Below are 12,968 nucleotides of genomic sequence, written 5' to 3' on the forward strand. Positions count from 1 at the left end.
TTGGTTCTGCCCGCCTGGGTCTTCTGGGTATAGCACATGCCCTGACTTCTAGCTTTTGTATTTGAACCTTGGTCATTGGAGGCAGTGAATCCCTCTCACTTCCACTTGGTGTGCCTTGATGGATCTGGATTTACCCACAGGGCATGTCCTGGGTGGCCATCCCATGGCAGCGAACAGGCAGAAACCCAGTTTCAGAAAAGGAGGTTCAAGGTTTGCCCAGAATAAGGGGAGCAGCCCTGGCTGAGGCGATAGTGACAGAGTGATCTGTGGGTGTCATGGACAGGCTGGCCTGGCAGGTGGAAGGGCAGAGCTGCCTCCTCTCCGTGGCCAGCAGGCTGGACCAGGGCTGAGGTGACCACGCCATGCCACGCCTTCCTGGAGTTCCAGACCCACATGCCTTGCACTTGCCCTGGCCTCTGCTGCCTGCTTTGCAGGTCCCTGTGCTGCCTTCCCTGGGCTGTTTGCCAACAGGCCCTCTGCTAGCCCACTCAGCCTAGGTGGTCCTGCTGAGATTGCGGTGGCTTGGACTGGGGCAACAGGAAGCACTAACGGGACTCATGCTGAGTTGGAGGCAGAAGGTGGGAATTCAGATGGCTCCACGGTTGTGTTACGTGAATAATTAGTTGCCAAAACTGAGATCAAGAAAAAATTGGGGTAGAAGCATTCTTTTTTAGCCAGTAGAACAGCTGAAACTTAAAAACTGGGAGTCGTAGGCATGGAAACCATGTCTGGAGCCCTGGGGAATGTGCAAGGGCTCTCTGCAGGAAGGCAGGAGGGCCAGTGGAAGGTGTTCCTTACTCACGCTGGCCCGGCCCCCTGGTGCCCTGAGCCCTCTGCGTGATCCTATTCCTTAATCTGGAGTGAGATAAAGGTGCCTTAATTAAAGTATTCAATCAGACCCTGCTCTGGTTTGCCGAGTTCTCATGCACTCCATGCACAATTTACTAGTCTTTGGATAGTCAGAATACAATTAAAATAATCAGATTCAAGCAGATAAATACAATTATTCAAGTGCCCACAGCTTCCTGTAACAGCTTCCAGTTCATGAAAACTGGTTACCCTTCCATGGTTGAGGGCTGAAGGCAGAACTGGTACTTGAATCCTAATCCAGGTTTTCAACACTGAATCCTGAAGAGATCGTCGTGTCTTGACCATAAGCCTGGGCCAATAGCGGTTTGAGGCTTCCTACATACCACAGGACTTGACGTCAGACTGGATATACAGGAGGGATGATGGAGGAGCCTGTCATGGAACTGTGTCCTGGGATGTCCAGGCAGCCCTCTGCTGCCACAGAGGGAGCCCAGTACAGAGCTTGGGGGCTGCCAAAGGCCCTCAGCTGACTCCTGTAGGGACTCAAGTGGGATGAGACCCACCTAATGGACCCTTCACTTTTGGGCTGCTTATGCCCAGGTATCAACCTATAACCAGAGTTGTACACAAACGAATGTTTTTGTTTTTCTGCACTTGTTTTAATTTTCTTGCACAGTGAAGGTTGTTTATGCTTTCATTTACTTTATTGTATCTTAAAACCCTGATGCTGGTTTTCGAGGAATAGATCTGCTTGACTGTCATTTGTGGACCTGTACAGAATTTAGAACTTCTAAGAGGGTTTTTTTTTTTCCCTTGTCCTTTTTTTTTCTTTTTTTTTTAATCACCCTTGGAAGACTCAGTGAGCTGCTTGCCAGTCTGTGATAAGATCAAAGAGCTGTGTCATCCCAAGCCACTTGGCTCAATTCAGTCCATCAGATAAAAGAGGAACAGGAGCCAAACTACATAGAAGGTAAGGGTAGAGTCCAGCAAAGCACTTGGAAGATTCTTCATCCTCTAAGACAAAAGGAAGAAGTCAGGGTCAAGGGATCATTTAATGAAGTAGATTAAAAACTGACTGAATGAACCTTTCCAAAACAAACTGAGGAATGACCTCATATCAACTTGGACAGATGTCCCTGGGCTTTGTCCTCAGCCTGGCCTGTTCAACATTGGATAATTTAGCTGAAGACACCTGTCAGCACATATGAAGAGGATATGAAGAAAGGAGAAAGGACATGAGCACGATCCGAAGAAAGCTTTGGGGCTGGGGGTGTAGCTCAGTAGTCCTATCCCCAGCACCAATAAAAAATCTCTAAAAAGAAAGCTTAGGAGCTAGTACAGAATTAAATCTGGAGCAGTTCGATGGAGAGCCTAGCCATGGACCAGATACTAATAACACTTCCAAGAGTCCTTTGAGGTAGGTGCTATTTCTGTCACCAGTATGCAGAGGACTCACCAACTTTCCAGGTCACCAGTGGAAAGTGGCAGAATAAGTTCTAATCACCAGCCTCTGTCCTTAGCCATTGTATGACCTCATCACAGAATTACAAATGACCTCCAACCCCCAAAATACAGATAAGGCATTAAATACTATAATGGTTCAGTGGCCTACTCCCAACTCCAAAATATTTCAGTTTTAATCATGCACAGCATGTACTAACTATTCATTGGAACTACCTGGAAATATACAGATACAACAGAGTTCTTTCATAGAGTGCCTGATAATACAAGCTAAGGGGTTGGGCTGTCAGCTTCAGTGATTTTAAATCTGTCCACTGCCTACAGCAAAGGCATAGAGTTCCAACATCAGCTCATTTGTCCCAGGCCTTCCTGCCTCCAGAGCCCGAGTTTCTCGCCCACACTAGGAGAAGGTAGTCACAGCCAGGTTTTGTAGACATGTCTTTGTTCAGCATCCCCAAATGGCTACAGGGGTTTCTGTAGACAGAAGGCCTGTGCAAGCAGCACCTTGCTGAGGTGCGAGACCACCTATCCTATTAGGAGGCAGAGAAGAGCTGGAGTTCGGGCTGTCAACCCTGTGCTGATCCAGCTGCTGTCCAGAGGGGCATGCGGAGACCTTCCCCTTCCCCCCAAGAAATACTGCAACACAGTTGACCACTACCTACTAACGGGATCCCCTAGGAAGGAGGGGCCTGGAAGCATGCCTCCTGCCAAGCCAGGACCAGACAAGCAGAAGCTGAGGCTTTCAGAGCAAACACATTCCAGTGTCCAAACGGCGACATGAAAACCACTGTCAGCTGCTGTTCTGATCTCTAGTACTAGTTACTCAAACCAATCCTCCTGTTAACCATGGCAACCATGCAGATGAGATACAGAGCATATATTCTGAACGGCAACCAGAGGGTTCTGCCCTGGGGATCCTGGAGGAGCTCCTGCCCCTCCACCCTCCTGCAAATGACAGCTATAAATTGCCAACAGAATAAAACAACCACCTAAGGTAGTGAAGAACGACCAAACCGGAGAAATCGGGAAGCAGCTGCCGTTGGAGGGAACGGCACCAGCAGTTTCCCAGCTGTGTGGCTTTTTGCCTGAGGACAGGCCCCAGTGGCACCTTGCAGGAAACCCACAATATCACTGGCTTCGAGTACCAAAGGGTTCAGAATAACCCAACACCTAAGACTCAAGGGCATAAATCCCAGAGAGGAGAGAAGCAGCCTCACATTCTGTGTGAGCTGGGCCCAAATCCCTGATTCCCACAATACCCAGACGCCAAGCAGCCCAGGAAAGACCAAGAATGAGAGGAATTTCAGCTGCTGCCCCTAACAGAGGAATCAGTTTTTCAGCCAAAAAACACACTTTAAAAAATCTTCCCCACAATTTCTACAAAGTATTATGCATTAGACCTAAAATACAATTCATAATTACTACATATATCCAAGCGAAATAGGAGATCCCAGCCAGGTGCAGCGGCACGCCTGTAATCGCAGCCACTCAGGAAGCCGAAGCAGGAGGATTACAATATCAAAGCCAGCGGGGCACAGTGGCACACACCTGTAATCCCCATGGCTTGGGAGGCTGAGGCAGGAGGACCACAAGTTCTAAGCCAGCCTCAGCAACTTAGACCCTATCTCAAAATAAAAAATAAAAAGGGCTAGTTATAACCAGTGGCTCAGTGGAAGCACCCCTGGATTCAATCTCTGGTTTAAAAAAAAAAAAACAAGGCCAGCCAGGACAACTTAGCAAGACCCTATCTCAAAATTAAAAGTCCTGGGATATAGCTCAGTGTTAGAGCACCCCTGGGTTCAATCCACAGTACCAGGAGGGAAGAAATGAGATCTCTACTCAGGAGAAAAAGCAAGTAATGTAAACTGACTTTTAAATGTTAGAATTGACATTTGAGATTTTTTAAATGAGTTGATTCATTTAATCTCACTCTGGTGCCCAGGTGATTTCCAACTTCTGCATTCAAGTGATCCTCCTGCCTCAGCCTCCTGAGTAGCTGTGACTACAGGCATTTACCACTGTATAGTGACATTCAAGATTTTTAAAGCAACTATTATAACTACACCCAAGCTATAAAGGAAGAACTGCTCATGATGAATGAGCAAGTAGGAATTGCTAGCAGAAATACAATAACAAAGAGAAACAAATGTAAATTCTAGAACTGAGAAATACCTTATCTAAAGTAAATTCAGATGGGTATATAAAAATCTAGGAGAGAAGTTCAAAGATTCCCAGTACAAAGAAATTATAAATGTTTTAAAAAGATGTAAAGACCAGTCACCCCAATTTGATCATTATACATGTATTATATTACCACGCCGTACCCCATAAAAATCAATTATCACATGTCAATTCTAAACAAACATTCACTAGATGAGGTTAACAGCACATTGAAGATGACAGGTTTTTTTGGGGGGGAGGCACTTACCAGGGATTGAACTCAGGGGCACTCGACCACTAAGCCATATCCCCAGCCCTATTTTTGTATTTTATTTATAGACAGGTCTCACTGAGTTGGTTAGCACTTCACTTTTGCTGATGTTGGCTTTGAACTCCGAGATCCTCCTGTCTCAGACTACTGAGCTGCTGGGATTACAGGCACGTACCACCACACCCAGTGAAGATGACAGATTTTAAGAATCAGTAAGCTTAGAAATAGAGCCAGTATTAGTAAACCTCAGATCAGACAGTAAACATTTTCAGTTTTGTGGGTCAAATTTTTCTATAACTAGTCATTTCTGGCACTCCAGAGTGAAGTCATCATAACAGATGATGAGGGATAAGAAGAGTTAGTCTGGGGTGGGCCAAGCCCTAAAATAGACCAAGAGACATCATCAAAACTGCAGAGCAGAGAGGAGATAGATGGGAACCATGAGCAGAGCTCAGTTATCTCTGGGATGGAAGGAGCAGTCTAACATATAAACAGTTGGAGGTGCAGGATGAAGCACAGTTCTTGAAAAAAGTAACGACCAGGAGACTAGAGGAAGGGGCATGGGGAAGGGAGGCACCTGGCCTGAAGTGGAGTAATCACATTCCGTGCAGGTAGGACATTGTCAAAATGAACCCAACTATTCTGTATAACTTTGATGCACTAAAGCAAATACACACACACACTCAAGTGGATGACAACAAATGATTGGGAAGGAGGGAATCTGAGACAGAACTAAAAACCAGTAATGATTTTATATCCAAAAAGTTGGGAAGAGGCCAATACAGGAAGAGGTGCTTATTTTAGGTGATGATGATGAGAGACAATCTGGGGAAAGATTTTAAAAGTGCAGCAAGCCCCAAGCAGAATAAATACAATAAAGCCCCACTTGGGAACTGCACCGTCTCCAGACTAAAACTAGAGAATTTCAAAAGTAACAAGAAGAAAATGACACTTTGCTCTGGAACACAATGCTATTATATGAATTTCTACACTTTCAAAACTCAGCCCAGAGACAACGGGATGGCACCTTTAAGACGATGAGAAATAAAACATCACCCACATCTGTATATGGAATAAAAATATTCTTCAAAAATGACAGTGAAATATTACCATTTTCAGAAAAAAACTAAAAGTAAAAGGACTTATCACGAGCAGATCTGCATGACAAGCACCACGGAGAGAAGTTCTTCAGGCTCACGGAAAACGACCCCAAGTGAGAATTCAGATTCACATAAAGAAAGAAAACAGCCAGTCTGATGTGGGCACGGAGGTGCCTGAATACAGTCCCAGCCACCCGAGGCTGAGGCAGGAAGATCGCAAGTTCAAAGCCATCTCGGGCAACTTCATGAGCTTCTGTCCCAAAATTAGAAATTTAAAAAAGAGAGAGTGAAGCACTAAGGGGTCAAGCACCCCTGGTCTCTATCCCTAGTAGCATGTGTATACAAACACACACACACATACGAGACGACCAGTCTAGTAATTTCAAAACACTCCCTGGTGACCCTCTTCTCTGGATACTCAGGCACTACAGTACATAGTTGCCTCCCACGTCGTATCAGGATTGGCCTGTGACATATGACAGAAAAACATATTACTCAGGAAGATGAGGCAGGAGGATTGCAAGTTCAAGGTCAGTCTGGAAAACTTTTCAGACCCTTCCTCAAAATAAAATTTAAAAGAAAGCGAGGGCTGGGGATGCAGCTCAGTGGTTCAGCATCTGCCTAGCATTTGCAAGGCCCTGGGGTTGAGGAGAAATAACAACAATAACGTGTGATGATTTCCAGGGCTAGGTCATAGAAGAAACTGCCACGCACATACATCCTCAAGACCTCGGATGAGGCAGATCCCAGTTAGATGAAACAGCACAAGCAGCCAACGAAAAAATAGATAGTTGGACTTGCTCAACATTTAAAACATTTATTTGTGTTTCAAAGAAATAATCAAAAAGGAAAAAAGACAACCCAAAGAATGAGAGAAAACATTTATAAATCACATCTGATAAGGACTTAGTATCCAGAATAAAGAACTCTTACAACAATTTAAAAATCCAATTAGTAATGTAGGCAAAAGACCTGAATAGAAATTTCTCCAAAGGCAACATACAAATAACCAACCAGGAAACGGAAAAAAGTGTTCAATACCATCAGTTTCCAGGGAGATGCAAATCAGAACCACAGTGAGGTACCCCTTCACACCCACTGGCATGACGTTAACTTTTTTTGAAAAAGACGATAATGAGCCGGCAAGGATGTGGAGCTATCAGAACCTCGTAACCTTACCAGTGGAATTATAAAATGATGCACCTGCTTCAGAAAACAATTTGGCAGTTCCACAAACAGTAAAATGGTTACCACCTTAGCCAGCAATTCCATTCTTGGAAAAGAGAACTGAAAGTACAATTGAAAGAAGCCAGTCAAATGGTGGTTCCATTCCAAGTTTTCACTCCTGGGTTTATACCCGAAGGACTTAAAGCCTGCATACTATAGTGACTCAGCCACATCATGTTTATAGCAGCTCAACTCACAGTAACTGAACTATGGAACCAACCTGGGTGTCCTTCAACAGATGAATGGATAAAGCAAATGGGATACACACACACACACCTGTGATGGTATATTACTCAACTTTAAAGAAGAATGAAATTGTGGCATTTGCCAATAAATGGATGGAGTTGGAGAATATCATGCTAAGCTAAACAAGCCAAACTCAAAAAAACCAAAGGCCGAATGTTTTCTGATATGCAGATGCTAATTCACAATAAGGCAGGGATGTGGGGTGCTAGGGAAGAATAGAGTTACTTTAGGTAGAGAAGAGTGAAGGGAGGGGAAGGGGTGTGGGGGAAGGAAGGATAGTAGAGTGAAACAGACATTATTACCTCATGTACATGTATGACTGCATGACCAATGTGATCCTGCAATATGTATAATCAGAAAAATGAGAGATTACACTCCATTTATGTATGATTTATCAAAATGTATAAATGCATTCTGTCATGTACAACTAATTAGAACAAATTAAAAATTATATAAAAAAAGAAGCCAATTGAAAAAACCTCAGAAAGCCTGATGTCATTTATAGGAAGTATTCAGGATAGACAAATCCATAGAAACAAAAAATAAATTGTTGCCAGGCTGGTAAAGTGAGAATAACTGCTAACAGGTTCTCTCTCTGGGGTAACTAAAAACATTCCAGAATTAACTGGGCTGGGGATGCAGTTCAGTGGTAGAAGGCTTACCCAGCAAGTGCAAGGCCCTGGGTTTGATCCCTAGCACCTCAAAAAATGCAATTAGTAGTGATTATAACTTTGTGAACATACTTTAAAAAAATCCACTGAATTGTTAATAGGATGAATTTTATGATACGTGAATTACATCTTGATTTACCAGGGGAAAAAATGACATGTATCCTCTCTTAGATGAGGGAGGTGGTCAGATGCCAGGTCATGAGGACACAGAGCTGTCTGGAGGTCTACATGGTGGAGACTGGAGCCTCTTGCCAACAGCAAGACTGCGCAGCCCCATGGGCGATAGCCCCATCCTCCAGCCTGAGTCAGGCCTTTAAATGACCACAGCCCTAGCCATCAGTGACTTCAATGTCACAAAACCACAAGCCAGGCCAATTCTGAATACCTAGGCCAACGAAACCGTGAAAGATAATACATATGTTTTGTTGTTTTAAGTCACTAAATTTCAGGGTAATTGGTTATACAGCAATAGACGACTAACACCTGGCAATAGGAAGTATGTGGCTTAAACTTAAAAGACCTTTCTCTTAACATCTTTAATATCACTGAGCAGAAAATTTGACATTGTAGAGTGACAATACCTGTAGTCACTGTGGCCAGCTCAGCACAGGAAACCACACGCACCACGGAACAGGGCCTCAGCGCCCAGGCGGCAGGCCGCCCCACAGGTTGACAGTGCCTGCCCTCGTCGGCCACCCTGCAGTGGCACAAGGCGTGCATGAACAGCATGGCCAGAGCGACAGAGGCACGGACTCCCCCTCCCCAAGACTGCTGTAGCTGCTGCCGCCTCAGGGTGTCCAGCTGCCCAGCAGCAGACTAACGCTGAGCCCCGGGGCTGGCACCATCCCTCCAGAAGGTCGCCAGGGCGGCGTGGGGAGCAAGTCGACAGCCCTCTCCATCCTGGAATGCCAAGTGCTCATCAGTGGCACAGGGACGGAGGCCTGCGGAGCCAGCAGTGCCTCTCCAGGGGCTTCCATGGCACAGCTCGTGGCTGTGAGGGAGACGCTCCAGGGGGCACCCGAGGTCACGTCGCGTGCCTCACAGAAAGTCAGCCCGGCCTTCCCCACCCCTTCCAATCCTTCCGTGTTTATCTGGGGGTCTAGCTTCTTTTCCTACCTTAGCTACTCTATTTTTGTCCCCAGTATGTATTGTTCAGTATCAGCAACTGGAGCCGCAGGGGCGCTGGGGATTGAACCTGGGGGTGTTTCACGACTGAGTTACATCCCCGGACCTTTTTATTCTTCTAATTTTGAAGCAGGATCTCGCTAAGTTGCTAAGACCAGCCTTAAATTTGTGATCCTCCTGCCTCGGCCTCCCAAGTAGCTAGGATTACAGGTGTGCACCACACTCAGCTGTGAGTCTTTGTAAAACCACCTCAGTGTTCTCTGCTACCACCATGTTAACAGACTAAACATTTCCCATTTGAAAATCAAAGTTTCCCTGTTTGCTTCTGAATTCATTCATTGGTTTATTCAGCAAATATTTGAGCCCCAACTGTGCCAGAAACAGTGCTGGGCACCAGGAGTAATATGGGGAGTCCTCCAAATAAAAGAGGGCAGCTGGATCCAGTGCAGGCACACTGCGTGCGAGTATGGAAACCTCACGCTGGACCCCCACTGATGTGGATAGTGCGTGCTAATGAAAAAAGCAGAAGAGAAACCGAATGCTCTCCTCCGGGGTGGTTCACCCACTAAAACTGGAACACCACCAAAATAGTCACCACGGCCTCTGCACAGGGATGAACATGAATTCATGCATATATATAGAGAGAGACAGAGAACATATATATGAATATACAGATATTCACATGCATTTTTATTTGGTGCTATTGCTCCTAGGACCCCTTGTCAAAGGAAACATATGAACATATACTCATATGCATATGATTTACATCCATACTTACTCCAAGATTTGTTTGTTTGTTTGTTAGGGGCTCTCACTAGGTTGCCACGGTGAGGCAACATAGTGATCCTCCTGCCTCAGCCTCCGGAGTAGCCAGGATCACAGGCATGCACCACTGCACCGACTCTCCCTGTGGTTTAACTGATGCGGTCGCACATATTCGTGGGTTCCGTGTGCTGGTGCGAGACGTGCATGCAACATGAAGTGGCAGGCAGGGTAATTAGCAGTTTGTCGGAATGGCCTCTAAAGGAAGAGGCGAAACACCAGCGGAGGAGATGCCCTGGAAGGAGCTGCTGTCCATCCGGCCCTGTGTGTCAAGTCAGGGAGGTCTGTCTTGTTCTCTGCCACCATGGGAACGATGCATAAGCTTTAATAAAATGAAGAGAAGAAACCAGAACAGCCCCATTTGCTATCTTGTGTTCTTTTCTCATATATATATATATATATATATATATATATATATATATATATTTTTTTTTTTTTTTTTTAGTTGTAGATGAGCACAATACCTTTATTTTATTTATTTTTATGTGGTGCTGAAACTCAAACCCAGTGCCTCACACGTGCTAGGCAAGTGTCCACCACTGAGCTACCAACCGAGCCCCTATCTGCATTTCTTACGCCACAAATCTGAGTTCCACAGGGATGGACATCCTGATCAACAAAGGGGACAACCAAGAACCCTACTGAGCTACCGTGCCAGCTGACCAAGGACCAGCAGGAGAAAAGAGGAACCACAAATTGGTGGAAGTAATTGATCAGGAGAAGACAGGACTGTTTCTACAGGATCCCAGAATGTCTGCCTGGTCACCTCCTTTGTAACTGTGGGGGGCATGTGCAGCAACCACAGATGGAGAGGGGGACAAGAGGAATTGAGGACGGAGACTGCGTGAGTACAGTGGGCAATCCCAAGGTCAGTGGCAGAGGAGGAAGCTGTAGACCTCACTAGCCGCCACCTCCCCGGCTTCCCAAGGAAGAAAGGCCCAGAACCACAGAACTGCTGCGCCCCAAACTGTGGAGAAAACATCTGACAATGTGCCTCTCCGCCCTCCGCTGCAGGGAGTGGGACTGGCGGGAGTCCCCACTGCTGAGTGGACATCCGTCCTCCCGTCTGCGCTGACGGCCACCCAGCCAAGGCCCAAGTCACTTCCAGGGAAACTCGGGACTCCGCCAGCCTGCTCTGGCTCGGGACCCCCTGACAGCGCAGCAGTCTAGGACGGTCCAGCCAGCCTCCCGTCGTGCACCTTCTTGGCGTCGTCCCATCCCAGACTGACCGCTCTCCCTTGCTGGCCTGGTTCTCACCTCCTTCCCCTCACACAGACATCTCTCTAATAGCTCCTCATACACTGAATCCTGGCATCGCGTCTTACAAGATCCTGGAGCAACCTAGGAGGTCTCCTGTGGGGTGGCACCAAGAAAAACATGGAAGTCATGGGATGTGGGACGTCTGTGTACATGAAGAAAACATCATCGGCGCTGTGCTCAGCGGCACACACCTGCAACCCCAGACCCCAGGAGGCCGAGGCAGGAGGATCCCAAGTTCAAGATCAGCCTCAACAATTTGGGGAAACCCTGTCTAAAGGGCTGGGAATGTGGCTAAATGGCAAAGCACTCCTGGGGTCCAGCCTCAGTACCATAGATAGATAATCAAAAGGATTCATCCACTCTGCTCGAGGAATTAGAAAAATTCATGACAAATAAAACTCAGCAAACAAATTAACTCCCGGAAAAAACAGCATCATAAAAAAAACTAAGAAAAAGTATCTACTATCTGGCTCAGCTATGACAACTTAATAAAGTTAACGTGACACTAGCCTGGGAAGGCGGAGGAAGGGGCTGTGGGGGGGTTTGCTGAGATCTCATACTTCATAACCAGAACATCGGCATACAAAACACAAAGTGGATAAATCACAAGATGAGCCACGTAAGCATAAAAATCCAGATTTATGTATTTTTTAAAAAGCATAAAAATAAAAACTTCAGGCCTGGGGTTGTAGCTCATAGGTAAAGCACTTGCATGGCATGTGTGAAGCATTGGGTTTGAGTCTCAGTACCACATACAAATAAATAAAATGAAGGTATTGTGTCCATCTACAACTAAAAAATATTTTAAAAATAATGAATAAATAAATAAAAACTTCAAGTCTGGGACGGTCCAGCCAGCCTCCCCTCGTGCACCTTCTTGCCGTCGTCCCATCCCAGACTGACCGCTCTCCCTTGCTGGCCTGGCTCTCACCTCCTTCCCCTCACACAGACATCTCTCTAATGGCTCCTCATACACTGAATCCTGGCATCCTGGCATCTCACCCTTCAAGTAAGAAGGGTGAGACAGAACTGATGCTTCTGCTTCAAACCTTATAGATTTTCTTGTTTTTTATATATGTATGTATATATATTCTTTATATGTGTGTATGTTATAGAGTGTGTAATACAACACACACACACATACACATGCATATATGCATATATATACATATTTTGACAATATTGAGGATTGAACCCAGGGCCTCACATATGTTAGGCAAGCTCTCTACCACTGAACTACATCCCTGGTTCTATTTAATCTTTGTATGTTTTACTTTAAGAAAAAATGAATATAAAATTAAATGTTACAGCATAAAACCTGTATCTACATGTGCTGGTGAAGTTTAATATCTACATAAATGACCTCTTTTCTAAAAAAAAAAAAAAAAAAAAAAAAAAAAAAAAAAAAAAACCAAATTTTAAAAATTGATCCTACAGAAGGTATTAAAAAAAAAATAATAATAACAGCCAGGCACAGTGGAACATGCCTGTAAACCCAGTGGCTCAGGAGGCTGAGGTAGGAAGATCACGAGTTCAAAGCCAGCCTCAGGGGGCTGAGGAGATAGCTCAGTTGGTAAAGTGCTTGCCTTACAAGCACAAGCCCCTGAGTTCAATCCCCAGCACCGCAAAAAAAAAAAAAAAAAGCCAGCCTCAGCAGTTTAGTGAGGCCCTGTTTCTAAATAAAATACAAAAAAGAGCTGGGGATGTGGCTCAGTGGTTGAGTGCCCCTAAGTTCAATCCCTGGTACCTGTCTCCCACAAAAAAAAAAAAAAAAAAAATGTCTAGAACAAATTGAGAAAGCAGTTAAAAATCTGC

Source organism: Sciurus carolinensis, chromosome 8 (assembly GCF_902686445.1).
Source record: "Sciurus carolinensis chromosome 8, mSciCar1.2, whole genome shotgun sequence".
In the NCBI taxonomy this organism is placed as follows: Eukaryota; Metazoa; Chordata; class Mammalia; order Rodentia; family Sciuridae; genus Sciurus; species Sciurus carolinensis.